The 16703-nt window shown below is 48.2% G+C and overlaps 1 pseudogene; it reads right to left on the reverse strand.

The window, feature by feature from the left end:
• Nucleotides 1-10206: 10206 nt before the first annotated feature.
• Nucleotides 10207-10759, reverse strand: LOC130021081 (60S ribosomal protein L17-like; annotated as a pseudogene).
• Nucleotides 10760-16703: the final 5944 nt, after the last annotated feature.

Raw genomic sequence — 16703 nt, forward strand, 5'->3', positions numbered from 1 at the left:
CAGTCATAGAAGCCCTAGCCAAACAAGCCCTAGCCACTCAGTACATCAGAATCCTCCGTGAACTGTATTACGAATTCACTACCAGGATCTCACCATTCTACAAGGAAGCGATCATCCATGTCAAGAGAGGGGTTCAGCAGGGTGATACCATTTCACTGAAACTCTTCAGTGCCACCTCGAGAACTTTATGCGACGACTGGAATGGGAAGGAATGGGAGTGAAGATAGACAAACGGCAACTACACCACCTCCGCTTCACGGATGATATCATTCTAATAATACCAAACATTAGCCAAGCGGCACTAATGCTGGCTGACTTCGACCATCAGTGTGGAAAGATCATACTGCAGCTGAATCTCACCAAGACTATGTTGGTGAGAGTTTCATGTTCATGAAAAACAGACTAGTTCCTGACATTCCATTTGCCCTCAACAGAATGAACATCTCCTAATGGAGTAATTATGTGTACCTAGGTCAAGAACTCAACATGAAGAATGACTTGGCACCAGAACTGTGCAGGAGGAAGAGAGTGGCACAGAACGCCTTCAAGAGCACCGAAGAAGTGTAAGAGAGGATGAAGAACTCAAGGCTCTGGGTACATCTTTTCGACTCCACCTTTCTTCCTGCAGTAACATATGCCTCAGAGACCTGGGTCCCAATGATGAGAACGCTGTTCAGGTGTCTCAAAGAGGAATCGAAGGAGCTAGGCTTGGAATATCACGTTTCACTCAAGTGAGAGAAGGAATCCAGAGTTCTGACCTCCACCGATGATCAAGAATCAGGGACGCTGTCTCATTTGTCAAGGTGTCGAAAATCAGATGGACCGGACACATAATGTGATTTAGAGATGACCGCTGGACTAGAGCCATTACCAACTGGATTCTACGGGACATCTAAGGAACGCATGGCTGCCCACCTATGAAATAGTCAGACTTCTTCATCAAAACCCTGAACAAACGGTTTGAGGCTCTTCATGTTCCTGGAGTGAGCAGATGCCATTGAACTACACTATCACATGATGGGGACAAATGGAGACATTACTGGCTCTTGCTAAGGCAAATCGATGATCAACAGGATGACAAGTGATATATATAATATGGGAATATATATGTATATTTAGTATACTTCCATAGTATATAGTATACATCCACACTCACATTTAGTCATGCAGTCACCTGCTCTCACACATTCACACACACATACACACTTGCACACTCACACACACATTCATACTCATACACACCCACATACACACATTCACACACATACACACTCACACACTCATATAGTTTCACTCCCATACACACACTCTCGTACTCAGATACACGCCCCCCACACTCATATACACATGCTCACACTCAAAAAACACACTCATACACTCATATAGCCACACACATACACACATACTCCCACACTCACCTACACACTCACACTCATACCAACTCACATACACACAGTCACACACTCCCACACACTCCTACACACATACTCACACTCACATACATACACTCATACACATTCACATACAATCACACACACATACACTCACTCATACTCTCTCTCTACCATTATCCCACTCTGTATTCAGTTCTGCAGTGACAATCTCTGGCTCGGAGGAACTCAGATTTAGAACAAAACAAAAACAGGAGTGGGTTCCAGCTACACTCTAACAACACGGGGGTCCCTGAGGCAGTTCCCCCGAAGCCAGACCTCTAGGGGCAACCTGTAGGAAGTCTGAATCCCAGTGATGCTAAACAACCTGTTGGAGGCTGCCCTGGAGCACGGCTGGTTCTGGAACATTCTAGGAACCTGGTTTTTGAAGGCCAACCCACAGGTGTGACTTGGAGTTTGTTACTTCAGGTGCTTAAGCCTCAGTTTTTGTTTTTGTTTTTCAGTAAAATCAGCCAGAGGAATGGGAACCCACCTTCATGGTAAGGTACCCCACGGTTCCCTAAGAGCAGAGGGCTTTATATGCAACATTGAAGTGGAAGGGGCCTGGCGGTGAGTCTGGCCCGCCCAGCTGTTATACCTCCTGCCCACCTCGCCTAGCTGCAGTCTTGTTTCCCCTGATCTGGGGGAAAATCAGGCCAGAAAAGCACCTAACCCTTTATTCCTGTCCAGAGTCATTTGGCCAATTATAGCTGTTGGTTCTCAGAGTCTCAGAACCCAGAACAATGGGTCACACCCCTGGTGGCAGTACTCACACACAGTGCTCTCCAGGGTTACCCCTCCTTGTAGTGCTCACACAATGCTCCCCAGGGTCACCTCTGTCTGTGGTGTTCACACATCTTTTTTTTTTGAATGTTTATTAGTGAAACACCACGAGGTACAGTTGTAGACTTACAAAATTTTGTGCTTGGGTTTCAGTTATACAATGATCGAGTACCCATCCCTCCACCAGTGCCCATCCTCCACCACCAATGATCCAAGTATCCCACCCCCCACCCATCACCCCCATCCTACCCTGCCTCTGTGGCACGGCATTTCCTTTTGTTCTCTCTCTCCTTTTGGGTGCTGTCACACATCTTCTAATTGCAGTGCCCAGTGCCTGCACACCTCTGAAATATGCTGTGACTGAAAATCATTTGCAGCACCAGAGGTCATGAACCTCATTGTCACCAGCACTAAAACAGCACCCTTAGGATTGTGCTTGGCCTTGGGGTGCAAATTCAGGTTTCTAAGCCAGCTGCACTAACCACTGAGCCATCACCCTGGTCCCCAAGGGAAGGTCTTGAATATGGAGATACAGTGGGAAAGGTTCAGTTAGAGCGGATCTTTGTAGAAAGGGGGACTTGTCCACAGGCAGCACAGACAGTACGCAGGGAGGAGACATCTGTCTACTTACCCATGCCCAGAGGAGACCTCAGCAAGTCAGGAAGAGGCCTCAAGCCCACAGAACTTTGAGACACAAGTTGCTGCCGTTAACCCCTGCAGCCAGTGGCTCTTTGATGTGGCAGCAAATTAAGATGGAGGTGATGTAGACATCCCCCAACAAACCCTAGGGGGTGGGTTCTGCTGCCTAGGGCCTCAGGATTGGTCCCCTGGGACCCAGGTGTTGGTGAGCCATTGTTCCTACAAGGGGACAACCAGCAGTCACACAGAAGTCCTCGTGTCCACATCTATGCCCCCTCCCTCCCTGCAGGCACACAGAGTAAATCTGCTGGGGGGAGAAGAGGGTCCAAATGCCCAGAACTGTCCTCAGCACCAGGTGGTCTGGAGGTCGGCTGGAGGGTGGGTGGGAATGTGAAGAGACAGCAGGTTCATCGGCTGAAGTCTAAAAGGTTTACATTCGTGGGCCAGAGAGACACATCAATGGGCTGAGGGCAAGCTTTGAAAACAGGAGGCCCAGAGGCCAGAGAGAGAGAGAGAGAACAATGGGTAGGGAACAGGCTTTGAAATCAGCTGACTCAGGTTTGATTGCCATGGCCCCCTGAGCACTGCTAGGAGTGATTCCTGAGCACAGAGCCAGGAGTAGGCTGTGAGCAGTGCTGGGTGTGGCCACCAAAACAAAAATAGAAGGAGGAGGAGCAGGAGGGGGAGGAAGAGCAAGAGGAGGAGGAGCAGGAGGAGGAGGAGCAGAAGGAGGAAGAGGAGGAGGGGGGAGGAGGAAGAGGAGGAGAGGAGGAAGAGGAGGAGGAGGAGGAGAGGAGGAGGAGGAGGAGGAGGAGAGGAGGAGGAGAGGAGGAGGAGGAGGAGGAGGAGGAGGAGGAGGAGGAGGAGGAGGAGGAGGAGGAGGAGGAGAGAAAAGAAAAGAAGAAGCCCAGCGTCGATCAGCTACAGGGCCTGGTCCTCTGAGCACTGAGCTGGGAATAGCCCCTGAGCACTGTCAGATATGACCAAGAAGACCCAGAAAAACGGAGAGAGAGAGAGAGAGAGAGAGAGAGAGAGAGAGAGAGAGAGAAATCTCACGTGAGAGGGACCCTAGATGGCGCAGTGGTAAAATCACCTGCCTTGAAAATGTGAGGCCACAAGTTGAATCCCAGGTTCCGCCCACGTGCACCAGACTTAGTTGGGGATCCATCTCCATGGAAGCAGATACCCAGGGCTGTGAAGATGCCTGTAAATTTATTTACTGAGGCAATGGGCATTTCCTCACTTCCCACCCACTCTCAGACCACCCGCCGGTCTTTTTCTATGGAAGATGTATCTTCAATTCTTTGGGGTTTTGTTTTGTTTTGCTTTGCTTTTTGGGTCACACCCAGCAATGCTCGCTCAGGGGTTACTACTGGCTCTGCACTCAGGAATCACTTCTGGTGGTGCTCGGAGGACCATATGGGATGCTGGGAATCGAACCCGGGTTGGCCACATGCAAGGCAAACGCCCTACCCTCTGTGTCATCGCTCCGGCTCCCGAGGATGCATCTTCAGTTGCTACTTCCGTTTCCCGCCATCCAGGTCACTGCCAGGAATCCTGGCCTCTGAGAGACTCGGAAAGCTGCGAGCAATCTTGTGGAGACGAACTTTGCTTTTCTCGGATTTTTATTCTTAGGATCAACGGCAGTGAAATATGACACCAAAATATACTCCCAGCTAGACTTTTTCTTTCTCCCAGTGGGATATAACTGGTGTCAAAACAAAGAGCCAGAAATGATGCTGGTGTCATCAGAGCTTCGATTGCTCTTGCAGAAAGCAGGACGGCGTGATGTGCAAGAATGCTGAGATGCCATCAGGGATGGCCGCTGTTTCCTCCCGGTCCAGTTATTCGCAGATAAATTGCCTTAGTTGGCAGCTTCACACCTGGTTAAGAACGTTGCCACCCGCATATTTCGACGGCAATGCCCATGACAGATCATAGAGATTTCTCTCAATGCTACCATGGTACCATTTCCTAACTCAACTTGCTTACAAAGCCTACAGTTTGCAGATCAGAAATATGACAGCTTCGGGGAGAGGGTGGTTGATATGCTGAGGTTTGCAAGGAATGTTTCTTTTTAGAAGGTTGTTGGCTTGGAGCTCTGTTTATGGTTACGGTGAACGATTTTTCTTAGGCAGTTGTCAAATCATTCAACGGCTCATGTTTATTCTCTCATGATTAGTGGTGTTGATTATGGAAAGTTGATAGTGAGATGCAACTCTCTTCCTCGTACAGCAAAAGGTGGTCAGACTTGTTCAGAAGACAAAGATGTGAAGCCAGGGGCTGGAGCGATAGTACAGCGGGTAGGGCATTTGCCTTGCATGTGGCTGACCCGGGTTCGATTCCCAGCATGCCATCTGGTCCCCCCGAGCATCGCCAGGAGTAATTCCTAGGTGCAAAAGCCAGGAGTAACCCCTGTGCATCACTAGATGTGAGCCAAAAAAAAAAAATAAAAAAAGATGTGAAGCTAAATGGTTATGTGTACAGCTATGTGTACCTAGGTCGAGAAGTCAACATGACGAATGACCTGGCACCTGAGTTGCGCAGGAGGAAGAGAGCGGCTTGGAACGCCTTCAAGAGCATCGAAGAAATAGCTAAGAGGACGAAGAACCTTGGGCTCCGGACACATCTCTTTGATTCCACTGTTCTTCCTGCATTAACATATGCCTCAGAGACCTGGGCCCTACGCAAACAGGATGAGAATGCTATTCGGGTCTCCCAAAGAGGAATAGAAAGAGCTATGCTTGGAATATCACGTTTCACTCAAATGAGAGAAAGAATCTGGAGTTCCGACCTTTTCCGTCGAGGGTCAAGAATCAGGGACGCTGTCTCTTTTGCCAAGGCGTCAGAAATCAGATGGCCTGGACACGTAATGAGCTTTGGAGACGATCGCTGGACTAGAGCCGTTACCGACTGGATTCCACGGGACGTCTAAAGACCATGTGGTCACCACCTACCAGATGGTCAGACTTCTTCATCAAGACCCTGAACGATTGGTTTGAGGCTCTTTGTGTTCCTAGAACGAACAGACGCCATTGGGCTACACTAGCATGCGACAGGGACGAGTGGAGACGTTACTGGCGCCCACTCAAGCAAATCGATGATTAACGGGAAGTCAAGTGATCAAGTGAAGCTAAATGCTTAACTTGAGGCTGTGGACTAACCAGTTACTTCTCATGAAAGATGTCTAGGTATGTCTGTCTCCAAGAGAGAGGGAGATCCTTGCCTGAAAATTGTGCTCTTAAAGAACCACCATTTCGGAGACCTGGTCTACAGAATTGAGCTCATGGGGGGCGGGGGAAAACGGGCATTCATTGGAAAGGGCTTGGGGGACATTGGCGGAGGCAAGTGGGCACTCTGGTGGTGGGTGTGATGTTGGAATAACGCACGCATGAAACCACCGTGAATCATATTGTAAATCACCAGTCCCAAAAAAAAGGAAGAAAGAAATAAAAAAGAGGTACCTACCACCTGGAAGTTGGGGAGAGCTCTAAGGGCTAGTGAGAATATATGTTGCATGTTGGAGGCCTGGGTTTGAGTCCCAATACTGCCGGGTCCCTTGCACATCACTTGGTGAGTAGCCCCCGAGCACCACAGGGTATGGCTCCAAAACAAACCGTCTCAAGAAACTCAAATCATTTTATTCCTTAAAGAAGAGTCATTTGGGATTCTTCAAATGAAATCACTTATAGTTGTATCTGGAAACGTAGAACCAATAAAAATCTTCCCCTGAAGGGTCCTGAAATTAATGTTCCCATTGGGGAAGAATTGATGTGCTGTTAGGAAATGACAGCTCACTGTGACAGAGGTCCCCTAACAGGCCACATTCCCCTTCAGAATCTTCATCTTGCTGGATCCCCCAGCCCTGAGTTCTTACAGTGCCCAGCGTCAAGGAAAATTTATAGAAAATTCAGCTCTGAGTATGGAGAGATAGTGTAGCAGGTAAGGTCCTTGTTCAATCCCCAACACTCCTTATAGTCCCCTGAGCTCTGCCAGGAGCAACCCCTTCACAAGAGAGGGGGGAGAGAGAGAGAAGGAGAGAGAGAGAAGAGAGAGAGGGAGAGAAAGGAGGGAAAGAGAGAAAGAGGAGAAATAAGGGGAGAAAGGAGAGAGAGAGAAGGAGGGACAGAGAGGGAGGGAGAGAGGAGAGAGGGATGGAGAGAGGGAGATGCAGGAGAGGGAGAGAAGGAGAGAGAGAGGGAGGGAGAGAGAGAGGGAAAGAGAGGAGAGGGAGGGAGAGAGGGAGGAAGGGAGAGAGGGAGGAAGGGAGAGAGGAATGGAAGGAGAGAGGGAAGGAGAGAGAGAAAGGGAGAGGACAGAGAGGGAGAGAGCAAGAAGAAGGGACAGAGAGCGCGGGAGAGAGAGGTGAGAGAGAGAGGGAGAGGGAGGAGAGGGGGAAAGGGAGGGAAAGAGGGAGGGAAGAAGGGAGAGAGGAAGATAGGGATAGTCACATAGAGGGACGAGATGAGAAGCCAGGCCAGGAAAGACAGCCTTCCAATAGGAGTGGGGTCTACAGGTCAAGGAAGGGCAGTGGTTACCGACAAACACCAGGTTCTAAAGCACTAAGGCAGAACTCTCCTCTTCCAGGGCCAGGGAGCCTGCTCTGAGGTTCACTTCCAGAGACACTTGGCCGAAAGTGTGGGTCTGATTGTTTTGATACTTGGGCCTAGTGAGGCAGTGCTGGGAGGCGCAAGGCCACACCCAACCATGCAGTAGTAGGGAAAACCATATGTTACTGAGGGTCGGACTTGGAGCCTTGCGGATGCCAGGAGTGTGCCTCAGCCCTCTGAACTCTGTGAGCTCTCTCCCCAATCCCCACATTTCTGTTATTTTTATGCCTCCCCAGTCTGGGGGGTCTTTGCTGTGGCAGTCAGTGAGTTTCAAAAAGTGGGTGTGCAGGACCCGAGAGTTCGGTGGCCAGGAACCATTCGCCCTGGCCAGCCCACGGCAATGGACGGACTAAGGACAGGGGAATGGGGGAGGGGGAACAGGGCCCCAGGCTGGTTGGTAATCAGGGACTGTTGTTCATCTATTTGCTCGAGCGGGCACCAGTAACGTCTTCATTGTGACACTTGTTACTGTTTTTGGCATATCAAATATGCCATGGGGAGCTTTCCAGGCTCTGCTATGTGGGCTGGAAACTCTTGGTAGCTTACCGGGCTCTCTGAGAGGGGCAGAGGAATCAAACCCGGATCAGCTGCGTGCAAGGCAAATGCCCTACCTGCTATGCTATCACTCCAGTCCCTTTACGGTGTCATTATTTTCTTCCCTATTTAAGCGTCATTATTTCCCTCCCCCTCCCTCGTTACAGCATAGTTATATAGAAATCATGAAGGGTGTGGGTATACATAGGTAAGGTTGAACTACACCATAACAACAAACTGATGTAGAGCCCCTTCTTCAGGGGAAGTTCTCAGAGATTAACTCAAGGACAAAATTTCATCTCAGGGTTCAGCACTATAGATTACTAGGAGATTTGCTCAAGGATGTGATTCCATCTAAGACGTATTGCTTTCTCCTTTCCTCAGCTAGTAATCCACTTAAACAATCACAGTAAATTTACTTCTTACTAATATTACTAGTCCTTTTGTATAAACACAATAAGAGATATATTAAGCTTAATATTTGGCTCTTCCTGGGGACATCTTGTTATACATTCCAGACCACAGTCCTCAGGCCAGGTCAGTTTCTCCTAACCCTATCAGGGTCCTTATTCAGTTACTTCTTTTTGGGTCATGACAGAGTTTGTTCCATCACTGTGCTCTTAACTTATTATACTCCTTATGGCACTTAGCTCGTCCTTTGCTGATGCCAGGGTAACTTACTAGCTTGCCCTGGCTCCATCCTTGTCTCTCACTGGGACCTTCCTTTTGGGGGTGTTAGGAAGTAAGGGCAACTGAGACTTAAGTCAGGTAAATATGACAGATGCCCAGGAGTAAATATCATTTTTTGGGGTTTTATTTTTTTTTTGTTTTTGCTTTTTGGGTCACACCTGGCGATGCACAGGGGTTACTCCTGGCTCTGCACTCAGAAGTTACTCCTGGCGGTGCTCAGGGGACCATATGGGATGCTGGGAATCGAACCCAGGTTGGCTGTGTGCAAAGCAAACGCCCTACCCACTGTGCTATCTCTCCAGCCCCAGTAAATATCATTTGGAGTCAATTAACTCCCATGTTACAAAAGCATAGCATCAACTGTCTTCCTGTGTCTATACAGAAATGCCACTGCTAAACCATACAAAGGACATAAAGAAAAAGAGAAAAGCAATATAGAATTATTAGTGCCTGTGGAATTGGGTGTGCCTCAGGGTCACTGTTGTGGGAGCAACTCAATAAACCTAAGTTCCCCGGGGAAGGAGCAAGGACAACCCAATGGTATCCATCAGCAACCCTAAGCAAGTAATATGCCAAGTCAGCATTTTAAGGGGAAGAATGGGTCCATTAAACTTCACTATTTTTTCAGTATCTGTTTTGCAAACCATAATGCCCATAAGGAGAGAGAGAGAGAGAGAGAGAGAGAGAGAGAGAGAGAGAGAGAGAGGGAAATGCGCCCATAAGAAAAGAGAGAGAGAGAGAGAGAGAAAGAGAGAGGGAAATGCCTGCCATGGAGACAGGTTGTGGGGAGGGTGGCGAAGGGAAACTGGAAGTGTTGGTGGGAAATGGTGGAGGGATGGGTGCCGGAACACTGTATGGCTGAAACCTGACTATGAACAGCTTTGTAACTCTGTATCTCTTGGTGGTTCAGTAGTAATAATAATAATAATAATAATAATATATCATAATAATAATTTATTGGTTTGGTTTTTTTTTTTTGCTTTGGGTCACACTCGGGGATGCACAGGGGTTACTCCTGGCTCTGCACTCAGGAATTAGCCCTGGCAGTGCTTAGGGGACTATATGGGATCCTGGGAATCGAACCCAGGTCAGCCGCATGCAAGGCAAACGCCCTATTCGCTGCACAGAGGATAGGGCATTTGCATTGCGTGTAGCCAGCCTGACTGAGCCGGGTTTGATTGCTCCGCCCCTCTCGGAGAGCCCGGCAAGCTACCGAGAGTATCTTGCCCGCACGGCAGAGCCTGGCAAGCTACCCGTGATGTATTCGATATGCCAAACACAGTAACAACAAGTCTCAAAATGGAGATGTTACTGGGCCCGCTCGAGCAGATCAATGAACAACGAGAGGACAGTGTTATAATAATAATTTAATAATACTAATTCAAAAAAAAAACACCAAAATGTCATAAGAAAACCTTTCCATTTTTTTATTACTTGTTTTACATACCTCATTCATTTTTCCTGTGATTCGTGTGAATTTTTTTTTTTTGGTTTACTTAGATTTTTATTTTATTCTGAGCTTATTCCCAGGCCGTAAGTTTTTGCCTCTTCAGTTTCTTCTGTTATCTTTTTCTTTTGTGCAACTTCCTCTTCAGGCTTAGGAACAATCTGTTCTTTTTCAGTAAGAATCATCTCAATGTCGCAGGGAGAGCTCATATAGGGGTTAATTCGCCCCATGAACCCTGTAAGTTCTGTGGCGCCTTTTGGGTGCTTTGTTCACCTGGATATGCCCAATGACCAGAGAATCCACACCTAAACCCTTGAGTTCAGCATTACTTTCTGCATTTTTAAGCATGTGCAGTAAAAATTCAGCTCTCTTTTGGGGCCAACGACCCTGTGTCCAGCCCTACTCTTTGGCCTGGGCACACCCGCCAATGCCATCATTGTAACACCGGAAGGTCATGCACTGCTTCTGCAGAGTGACATCCTTCAAGGACTTAGTGGCCTTTCTGATATGCATGCCCTTGATGGCCTGAGCCGTTTCCCTAGTGTTCTTGAAGTGCACGTGAAGGTTTGAGGCCTGAGTCTTGCGTGATTCATCGAATTTTTGGGGTCCAATGAGTAGCGCACCATCTTGGGACCTCCAACTGTCACTCACAGAAGAGTGATCCATGTGATTTGAGGGTAATGTTGGTGACTTAAAAGAACCTAGTGCCAGGCTTCTTGATTCTTACAGAAGTAATTTGAGTCTATAACTTTTAGAAATAAGTGCTCTTTTCTTGACACACAACTTTGGCACATAACACAGACAGATAAATGGGCTCTGAGTGGGAAATTTTATGTACATGACTTAGGTCTTTCATGCAGTTTTCAATAATCTTTTCTAAAGAGGTTATAAGTCCAAAAATGGGCATTCCCCTTGCCCACGATCACCTAACTGATAAAGGGTGAAGTCAGTCATGCGAGCGAACTTGAACCTGAAAACAAAGTCTGCCTTTCAGCTCTCCAGTCTCAGTAGGAACTCGTCACAGGATCATCTGATAGGGGTCCAGGGCCAAGGTCATAAATGAGAAGAGCTGCAGAGGAAACATAAGACGTCAGTGGGCAAGACGTGACAGTAGGTGAAGCTTTAATCTGAAACTTAGATCCAAATCTGCCCAGCAGACCCTATACTAGGCACTTTCAGAAATAACATTTTTTCTTTTTTTTTATTTTCTTTTTTGTGTGGGGATGTCCAACAGAGCAACAGAGCGAGGTGTTGGAGGCTTACTCTACGGTGCTCAGGGGCTGTTCCTGGTGGTGCATCTGGGGAACTCGATTCAGTCCCAGGGATAAAAACCTGGGTAGGACAGAGAGAGAGAGAGAGAGAGAAAGAGAGAGAGAGAGAGAGAGAGACCCATGCCTTGATTCTTATGCTTTCCTCAATAATTGTTGTGAGGACCACAAAGAATTCAGTGTATACTTTGGAAAGAAAAGAGACGTTCCAGTCAGCAGGACTAGAAGTGAGGTGCTAACTTAAGAGAGAAAGAGCGAGACAGCCTTGTAGGGAATGATACCCCACGTGGAATCCTTAGGTGTAAAGTTCTGACCCCTATTTGGTCAAGTCCGTGGGTTGCCATAGTGAAAACGAAAGTGTATTATTGGTGCTTGGGTGTGGGAGGGGTGGGGGGCTGTGATTTGAATATTATTATAATTGTGGGATGAGCTAGCGGTCATTTCAGGTAACCACTTCAGCTGACCTTCATTTCTTCCCCTTGGCTCAAGCAATGAGAGAGATCTTTGCAAGTGACCACAGAAGTTGGGTGAAGTTTTTACCGCCTTCAATCAATCAGGACAGGTGCTTGACGGAGTCCCACTTCCTGTGGTTTATTAACACCGCCTGCCCTTATCTGTCCTGCCTGATGCCTTCATGACCTCATATGTACATACTATTTGTTACAAATCTCCCTTACACCAGCTCTAGGATTGAGAAGTGCTCCCAGCCATGGAGACAGGACCTGGTCTACAGTATGCAAAGCAGACGCTCCATCTACTGAAATATCTCTCTCCAACACTTCCCCCTTTTTAAAAAAAAATTTATTAGTGAAACAACATGAGGTACAGTTGTAGACTTATAAATTTTCGTGCTTGGGTTTCAGTTATACAATGATCAAGTACCCATCCCTCCACCAGTGCCCATTTTCCACCACCACGAGTCCCAGTATCCCTCCCACCCCCCACCCCCCCATCCAACTCTGCCTCTGTGGCAGGGCACTCTCTTTTGTTCTCTCTCTCCTTTTGGGTGCTGTGGTTTGCAAAAGAGGAATTGAGTGGCAATCATGTTCGGTCTGTAGTCTACTTTCAGCTTACATCTCCCATCCTGGGGGGATCTTCCCAACACCCTTTATTTGGTGCTCCCTTCTCTGTCTGAGCTGCCTTTACCCCTAGAGTGTGCGGTTGGCCTCCAAGCCATGGAGTAAACCTCCTGGTATTTATCTCAGCTATTCTTGGGTGTTAGTCTCCGATTTTGTTACTTTATGTTCCCCAGATGAATGCAATCTTTCTATGTCTGTCCCTCTCTTTCTGACTCATTTCGCTTAGCATGATTCTTTCCATGTAGTACCACTTGTATGTAAATTTCATGACTTCATCCTTTCTAACAGCTACATAGTACTCCATTGTCTCCAACACCCCCTTTAAAGCATCTTATTTATTTATTCATTGGATTGGGTCACACCTGATGTTTCTCCGTGGTTACTGCTGGCTCTGCACTGCAGGGCTCATTCTTGTTGGTGCTCAGGGGACTCTACGCAGTGCCAGCGACCGGTGATGCTCGGGGGTTACTCCTGGCAGTGCTCAGAGGACCATAGGGACGCTGGAGATAAACCCGGTTTACAGCGGCTGTGTATAAGGCAAATATCCTATCCAGTGTACTATCACTCCAGACCCTCTAAATGATTCAATGAGACCAAACTGTTGGACAGAAGTTTAGCTAAGTAGTTGCAGGATAATTCATCACATCCTTTTTGTTTTTCTTTTTGGGTCACACCTGGTGATGCTCAGGGGTTACTCCTGGTGGTGCCCGGGGATTGAATTCGGGTCAGCCTGGTACAAGGCAGATACCCTACTCACTGTGCTATCGATCTGACACTATCAATTTGGCCCACAAATCCTTTTTGTTTTTGTTTTTTTCTTATTTGGGTCACACCCAGCAATGCACAGGGGTTAGCTCCTGGCTTTGCACTCAGGAATTATCCTGGCGGTGCTCAGGGGACCATATGGGATGCTGGGAATCGAACCGGGGTCGGCTGCATGCAAGGCAAATGCCTTACTCACTGAACTATCGCTCCAGCCTCTGGCCCACAAATCTTAAGGTTTTAGATTGGCCGAATCCCTGGTAGGAATTATATAGAAGACCAAGCAAAGTGATAGCCCTGAACAGCCGAGTCAACCTCTGGTGTCTGCCTCTGCTCGTTCATTATTGGTCTAAAAGTGTGGTCATTTTGGGCGATAGAGTCTAAGAGCAAACACCTTTCAACAGAAACCTAGTCAGGGGCCAGGGCCAGAGCTCAAGACACCGGCTTTGCATTCGGGAGTCCCAGGGCGGACAGAGCCTGGGGCCACAAGTTCCTTCCATACCTCTAGGAGCAAACCCCAAGGAATAATCTCCTGAGCTCTGGCGGCATAGAGCAACGCGCACACACACACACACACACACACACACACCACTCCCCACTCCCCACTCCCCACTCCCCAAAAAAAGAAGGGAAGATACTCCATCTGGAATAGGCCCGGGGAGAGGAAATGGAAGTCCTGTTCTGTGGTAACCGAGCTGGACAGCAGAGATGCTGAGACAGTTGTCTGTGAGTACCTGAATGAACTTGGCAAGAAGGACTCAGATTCATCAAGTGTGCGCTGCAGAGATCATGCAGAGGTAAGGTATGCATTGCATGCAGCTGGCCAGGCTCAATTTCCACCACCTCTTACAGTGCCCTGAGCACCACCAGGAGTGATTCCTGAGCACAGAGCCAGGAGTAAGCTCTGCGCATTGCTGGTTGTGCCCCCAACATTTAAACAAAGCCCACCCCCAAATCAGATTCACCTACAGACTCTCAAGGGGCAGAAAGGGACTGGAGGGCAGACCCAGGATCAAGTCAGGGGAGGCTTTTAGAGTTGCATGCTGCCTTCTGGCACGAAATATGCTCATGCAGAGGTGATCTAACTGTTATCCACAATGACCAGCTCAGCGGTTTTCCCTATTTGTGTTCTCTCATGACTATTCATTATTTTTTCTTGCTGGTCAATTGGCTCTAAGCTGACTGGAGTCCTGGAGATATTCCGTGCTGGGGCATTTGGGTGAGTAATTTTTTTTTCCTTTTTGGGTCACACCCAGAGGTGCCCAGGGGTCACACCTGGCTCTGCACTCAGAAATTACTCCTGGTGGTGCTTGGAGAACTATATGGGATGCCCGGGATCAAATCCAGGTTGGCCGTGTGCAAGGCAAACGCCCTGCTCTCTCCGGCCCCAATGGTGAGTGATTTTTCTGATAAGAAAAACAGATGTGGAGGGCCTGGGGGTGTTGATAAGAGCACTTCCCTCGCAGACAGGCAGCTGCAAGCTCCATTCCACACACACCCCCGCCACCACCCACGCTGTGTCTGTTCCCAGCAGCACTGGGAGGGGATGTTCTGGATTCCAGAACAGAGTGTGTGCTCTCAGGAGCACTATAGCCACTTATCAGCAGCACTACCAAGTGTGCGGCTGCCGTTGAATAATATTCATTTGTCCTTGCTCCTGCCACAGGGAACTGTTTTCTGCTCATCACAGTGCTCCGAAGGCACACCCAACTCCATCAGGCACTAATAATCCTATATTGCTTTTCTCTTTCCTTTATGTCCTTTGCAGAGTTTACTTTAGAGCAATGTCCTTTTTGTATAGACACAGGAAGAGAGTTGAGGCTATGCTTTTGTAACGTGGGAATTAATCGACTCCGAATAATATTTACTCCTGGGCATCTGTCATATTTAACTAACTTAGGTCTCAGTTGCCCTTACTTCCTAGCACCCCCAAAAGGAGGGTCCCCGTGAGAGACAAGGATGAAGCCAAGGCAAGCTGGTAAGTTACCCTGGCATCAGAAAAGACGAGCTAAGTGCCATAAGGAGTATAATAAGTTAAGAGCACAGTCATGGAACTCTGTCATGACCCAAAAAGAAGTAACTGAATAAGGACCCTGATAGGGTTAGGAAAAACTGACCTGGCCTGAGGACTGTGGTCTGGAATATATAGCAAGATGTCCCCAGGAAGAGCCAACCTTTAAGCGTAGTATTTCTCTTACTGTGTCCATACAAAATGACTAGAAATATTAGTAAGAAGTAAATTTACTGTGATTGCTTAAATGGATTACTAGCTGAGGAAAGGAGAAAGCAATACACCCTGGATGGAATCCCTTCCTTGAGCCAATCTCCTGGGTACCTGGAGTGCTGAACCCTGAGATGAGATTTTGTCCTTGAGTTAATCTCCTAGAACTTCCCCTGAAGGAGGGGCTCTACATGTGTTCATTGTTATAATAATGTTCAAACCCACCTATGTTACCCCTGCCCTTCACGATTTCTAAATAACTAATGTTGGAAGACTTGAATAGAGGGTCATTGACTACCATCCGGGCTGGAGCACAGTGGTAGGACGTTTGGTTGCACGCCAGGTTTGATTCCTCCACGTCTCTCGGAGAGCCCGTCAAGCTACCGAGAGTATCTCATCCGCACGGCAAAGCCTGGCAAGCTACCCATGACGTATTCAATATGTCAAACACAGTAACAACAAGTCTCAAAATGGAGACTTTATGGGCCCGCTCGAGCAAATTGATGAACAACGGGAGGACAGTGAGAGTGACTGTGTGATTTCCACCCAGCCCGTGACTACATTTCTTCCTTTTTCTGTAGCTGTTGGCCGGATTGGGAGGCGGTTCTCAGTCATCAAATGCATCTGTACTTGAACTCACCTGTGGCAAGAGGATTTGCAGCCAAACCTGACATCCCCTGCCCAGGTCACTGCATTGACAAGCAAGGGGAAAAGGCCAAGAATGAGATGTGAGAGAATTTGGTTTTGAAAATAAGCAGGGGACCGAGAGATAGCACGGTGGGCCGAGTTCCTATGCTGCAAGCAGGAACCTGGGTTTGACCCTTAGCATTGCACAGCCCCCCTGAGCACTCCTGGGAGTCAGTTCTGAGCATTGAGTGGGAGGCAGCCCCTTCCTGCTCCCCACCCCTACCCCCACCCCTCTGGCATTGCTGGGGGGGCTCAGCTCCCTCCTGCCAGCACTGGGTGTGGCCCCCAAATCACACAACACACCTCAAAACAGAAAAGGGAAGGAATGGAACGGAGGGTCCAGTGACAGAACTCAAAGAACTGCATGTACTTTGCATGTGGGAGATTCCACCACACCCGAACCCCTGAACACGTGGGGAGCGAGCCGTCAGCACTGCGCTCGGAGTAGCTCATGAGGACCCACCAGGATGGTTCCCTACCCACCTCCACCACAATAATAAACAAAATAAGTAAGCACATAATAAAAAAAATTTAAAGGGCCGGTGGCTGGTTG

The sequence above is a fragment of the Sorex fumeus genome, unplaced genomic scaffold (assembly GCF_029834395.1).
Source record: "Sorex fumeus unplaced genomic scaffold, SorFum_2.1 ptg000014l, whole genome shotgun sequence".
NCBI classification, from domain to species: Eukaryota; Metazoa; Chordata; class Mammalia; order Eulipotyphla; family Soricidae; genus Sorex; species Sorex fumeus.